This window comes from Styela clava, unplaced genomic scaffold (assembly GCF_964204865.1).
Source record: "Styela clava unplaced genomic scaffold, kaStyClav1.hap1.2 HAP1_SCAFFOLD_189, whole genome shotgun sequence".
NCBI classification, from domain to species: Eukaryota; Metazoa; Chordata; class Ascidiacea; order Stolidobranchia; family Styelidae; genus Styela; species Styela clava.
Window position 1 is genome coordinate 11,879 of NW_027556527.1, and position 5,446 is coordinate 17,324.

At 31.8% G+C, this 5,446-nt stretch overlaps 4 non-coding genes across 4 annotated transcripts; all 4 read left to right on the forward strand.

Moving 5' to 3' along the window:
• The first annotated feature begins 553 nt into the window (after positions 1-553).
• On the forward strand, positions 554-636 carry Trnay-gua (transfer RNA tyrosine (anticodon GUA)). Its single transcript has one exon. It is a non-coding gene; the product is annotated as a tRNA-Tyr (tRNA).
• An 86-nt stretch (positions 637-722) lies between these two features.
• Positions 723-793, forward strand: Trnag-ucc (transfer RNA glycine (anticodon UCC)). Its single transcript has one exon. It is a non-coding gene; the product is annotated as a tRNA-Gly (tRNA).
• Positions 794-799: 6 nt separating this feature from the next.
• Positions 800-872, forward strand: Trnai-uau (transfer RNA isoleucine (anticodon UAU)). Its single transcript has one exon. It is a non-coding gene; the product is annotated as a tRNA-Ile (tRNA).
• Positions 873-960: 88 nt separating this feature from the next.
• Positions 961-1,049, forward strand: Trnas-gcu (transfer RNA serine (anticodon GCU)). Its single transcript has one exon. It is a non-coding gene; the product is annotated as a tRNA-Ser (tRNA).
• Positions 1,050-5,446: the final 4,397 nt, after the last annotated feature.

The following is a 5,446-nucleotide window of genomic DNA, read 5'->3' on the forward strand; positions in this document are numbered from 1 at the left end:
AGGAGAACACTATCGTATTTATGGCAAAAACAAAATATTTACCAGCAGATGACCATTATTGCATCGTTTCGTGAAACATTATAGAAAACTCGAACCGAAAACAACAATAGAAAAGAAAGAAACATTTTTACAATATTTAAAAAGAAAATTATTTGGAGGAGGAAAAGTGTAGTATAATATATTCGGGGATGTATAGGTTCGATTGGCGTAGTTTCTTTTTTTAACAAATGCAAAAACAACTACAAACAACCTTTCAATGTTGATGAATGAATCCTCATTGGTATCTAATAACACGTTTCAGTTTTCACCGTCATATTAGAGAATATAATAACAAAAAAACCCCTTAATTGTCAGTTGCGGGACAATTTCGTAAATAGCAACTAAGTTTCGTTTGAATGATCATATAAAGCGAAATTAAACAATCATGATCAAATTGCGTCAAGAAGTGGGTGCAAATCCCGCCATCTCCACCATTTGGATCTGTGGTGTAATGGATGACATGCCTCTCTGTCTAAGAGGAGATAGCGAGTTCGATTCTCGTCAGGTCCGCCACGGAGGAGTAGCGAAGTGGTTAAACGCGTCTGACTGTAAATCAGATTCTTTTTAGATACGGGAGTTCGAATCTCTCCTCCTCCACCATTTGCTGGTTTAGCTTAATGTGGCAAAGCACCCGTCTTGTAAACGGACGAGTACAGGTTCGAGGCCTGTAACCAGCACCATTAGCAGATGTAGTTTAATGGTAGAACTTCAGATTTCCAATCTGACTATGGAGGTTCGATTCCTCTCATCTGCTCCATATAGAGCCATAGCTTAGTGGTTACAGCGCACGCCCTATAAGCGTGAGATCTTGGGTTCGAATCCCAATGGCTCCACCATCGGAAAGTAGCTTAGATGGAAAAGCACTCGGTTTGGGTCCGAGAGATCATAGGTTCAAGTCCTCTCTTTCCGACCATTTTTTTCGGAGCGATACCCAAGCTGGTTCAAGGGGACTCATTGCTAATGAGTTAGGTTGGTTTTCTGACGCATGGGTTCGAATCCCATTTGCTCCGCCAAGCCTTGTTAACTCAAACGGTAGAGTAGTTGCCTTTTAAGCAAATGGTTAAAGGTTCGAGTCCTTTACGAGGCACCATTTAGCCCACGTAGCTCAATTGATTAGAGTAAGGGTGTTCTAAGCCCTAGGTTGGAGGTTTGAATCCTCCCGTGGGTACCATATAAGGAAAGGAGGAAAAAAACATGGAAAATAGAATAGATAAAATTAAACGAATGTTTGCTGTTGACGATGAAGTGTCACGTTGCGAATCAAAATTGCGAGCCGATCTCAAATCGAAAAAAGTTGATGTACAACGACTTATGACGGCGCATTTGGATATTAATTCGATCCCTAAAGACATTACAAAAAAACAACAGGCTCGTCGAAAAAAAGTGTACAAAAGTATAAATAGCATGATAAAATATTATATAAAGGAATTAAATAAAATAGGAGGTCAAAAATAATGACAAATAGTGAGATGATAAAAAAACAAATAGCCGAATTTAAAAAATTATTGACTTTAAGCAATAGTATTGATGAATGTACAATGAAAATACTCGGTTTTCTTTTAAAAGTAACAGAGCATAATTACGACAATATTAGTGATTTAGAACATAAAGTGGGTTGTATAGCACACCGCAACTCAACATGTGAGTCTGAATTAAAAAAATTAAAGGATGTCAAAAATAATGACAAAAAATAAAAAAAACAAGTTATTTTCTATTCCTTATTTTGAATTCGATCCAAACGATAAGAATTGCGAAAAAAAATTTAAAAAATTTATAGAAAATCTTATAAAATTGAAAACAAAACAAAAAAGTACAATAAAATCAAAGGAGGTCAAAAATAATGACAAAAAACAAACAAGTTAAAGAAGTTTTAAGCTTCTTACAAAAAAATAGGTTAGACAGTATTGTCTTAGGAGTTGGCGCATTAAGTTTAATTGGTACCATCACTGGAATTGTGTTGTTTAGTTTAAAATTAAACGAACCACAAGAAGTAATAACTCAAGTAGAAGAAATTAGCCCAGAAAAAGCAAAATCAATCGAAGTATATGGAGATTTTTCAAATTTAGATAATGTATTAATTGATTATGTCGATGATATGTCAGCGATTGGAAGTTTTCAAAGTGGGCCAGGTTATTTAATTCAAGTTGGTTCAAAACAAAAAATGACTTATGGAAAATTTGCGGAGCAATTAGAAATTCAAGGAATTACAAAAGCAAATTCGACTGGATCGTTAAATTGAGCAGAAGCAGATAAAAAACATTATGGAGATTTAGCAAACGATACTATTAAAGTTGATCATGATGGAACACATTACACATTCCAAGTTGGTACAAAAACAAAAATTATACGTCTTGAAGATTTTAATATCCAATTAAGAAACCAGGGGATTTTAAACGAAGACATAGATTACACAATTGATAATTTACCTTCAATTTTAACTTTTGACGCTACAAAATCAATAGAATCAGTAAAAGAAAAAATAAAGCTAGCATCAATCGCAACATACGGAGATTTAAGAAGACAACCAATTAATGTTTTATATAAAAATATTGAAGGAGCAATTAAATATGAAGTTAATGAACTAGAACTTAATTTTGATCAATTAAAAGCAGAAGCAACAAAACAAGGGTTTACATTAGACATTGATTTATTGATATCAGATGTAAACAAGATTATCAATAGACAAAGTAGAAATATAATCTTAGCAAAAGAAAATCTCGATAATGCCATCTTTGCGCGAAAATCAAAAAAAGATAATTTTGATGCTACATCTGCAGATGTTGATAAAAAAATATTAAAAGCATATGATTTGTGAGTATACGAAGCTAACATAACACATGAAAGAGTTAATGATGAAATGGATATTATTGTAATTGAAAAAATAAAATTAGAAAATCATAAAATAAACACAACAAAAGTAGAAGAAACACCAAAAGCTGTAATTGTAGAACCATCTATTAGTTCTGAAGTATTAGGTTACCGTATCGGACTTATATCTTTAGGATTCGTAGTTATTGCTTTAAGTTTAGTTTTAACAAGCACAGCATTTAAATTGTGAAAAAAATTAAGAGGAGGAACAAAAAAATAATGATGAAATTTATGACAGACGCAGAAGCCATTGCTAAAATTTTCAAAATGTCGCTAAAAGAAGCGAATGAAAAATCAAAAATTATACACGCAATTAGAGAAGAAGAACGAAAAAAAATGAATTGTAAACATTGTTGCATGTGTAAAGTAGAAGAAATGACTTCTTTCAAATTAAACGAAGAAATAAAAAAACTTAAAAGTAAAAACGAAAAACTAAAAGCTGATGTGGAATATTTGACTGATATATGTCATAAGGAGGGATACCGAGTATAATGAGAAGCTGAAATACAGATATGAAAGAAAGATATTTTTCGAAAAGTAGAAGAAGATTTACAATAGGACATGATAGATTATACGATATGTATGACTCTTCGATTTATCGAAAATTGGAATCAATTATGATTTATGAGATTAAAATGGAATTGCTGACAGAAGAAATTTTGATGGAAACATTTGACAGATATGTAGAGCGCGATTATCAAGCAAAAAAAAAATTAATTCAAAATGATTGAGAAACAACATGTATTGATGATTCAACTATAAACGTAAAACTTTCTTTTTACGAAGCAATTTTGGAATTAGTAAGTTTTCATATTATCAAAATCCAAGAAAAGCAAGATGGAAACAAATAAAACGTTAAAAAAATTTTGAAACTTAGAAGACATTTTATTTAAATTGGCACCACACGCTAAAACAATAGTGGTGAGTCCAAAACTTGACGGAGTGGGAGCATTTTATGATGCTTCTACCAACAAGTTAATTGTTTGCCGTTCTTGATCAGAAATAACAACTTTTTCCATAGAAGGAATATTGGAAGTCGGCTTTGGTGAACTTGTTATGAAGAAAGAAAATGGGACACGAAGAGACGTTGTTGGTCTTCTTAATAGGAAGCAAAAAGTGGAACGACATAATTTAATTGATTTCATTAATTATAAAAATGTTGAAAAAACAATAAAAATTGATGAGTTAAATGATTACATCGAACAACAAAAACAAATTGATTATCCTATTGATGGTATTATTATCGAGCGTAAATACGCATTCAAATTACCGGGACCGACGGCGTGTGCAACAATCAAAAAAATAACTACGCAATTTGGAAAAAAAACTGGTAAAATAAGTTACATAGCATGATTGAACCACCCGGTTAAATTGAATGAAATTTTCGCTAAGAAAGTGAATTTATCAACAAATAAACAAGGATACAAGGTTGGGGACCACATCGTTATTGAACTGAAAGGACAAGCAGTACCAATAGTGATACGAAAGGAGAACATGTAAAAAAATGAAAAAAGGAAAATTTATTGTTGTCGAAGGAATTGATTATTCTGGTAAAACAACATATATTAAAAAATTAAAAAAAGAATTAGAAAAAGAAGGATTGAAAGTACTTACTACATGCGAACCAAAAGGCATAAAATTTGGACGCATTATGGCGAATAAAATCTTTTTCAATGATAAACTAGATATTAGTTCACGAACTAAAGCAGTTTTGTTTATCGGAATTGGATGAGAATTATTTATGAAATATATCAAACCACAATTGAAAAAATACGATGTTGTTATTTGTGATCGATACATTTTTAGTACTTATGCTTATCAAGTTTTCGGTGGAGACAAAACAATTAATGAACACGAATTATTAGGATTATATAACGAAACTATTTTAGATGATTATTTCCCTGATGAAATTCATTTTCTCGATTGTCCTACGACTGAAATAATGCGTCGAGCAACAATTCGAAAACCAACAAACAATTACGACGAAAAATGCCTTGATAAAAAGTACGTTAACCTAATACGTTCTGCGTTTCGAAAAACATTCGATTTTTTCAACGCCAAAGGTGGTTACGCCGTTAAACAACAAATAGAAAAAATTACAATTTATAGAAAAACAACCCAAGATAAGGAGCTTTGAGGAGAAATATGAAAAAAAGTAATATAATTAAATGAAACCGAAATGATGATCGGAAATGATTTGATTTCGAAGAAGACGCAGTACGTTTCGAAACTGGATTAATGTTTGGTGTTTTCGGAGCAATGAAAACCGGAAAAACCACAAATGTCAAGAAATGACTGGATAGTTTTCTAAAACCTGATGAAATACTATATGTAGTACCGGAAGAATCAATTCGACCAACAGACAATTACGATAAATACAATGTGTGTAAATTAAGTACATCATTATTAAGCCACGAAGAGTTTTCAAAAATTGAAAAAAATTGTTTCTTGTGGGATATGGGACAATCATTATCGGTTTCAAATAAATCTTTATTTTTCGAATTTGGAAGCGAATACGATTGAATCACGAAATTCATTA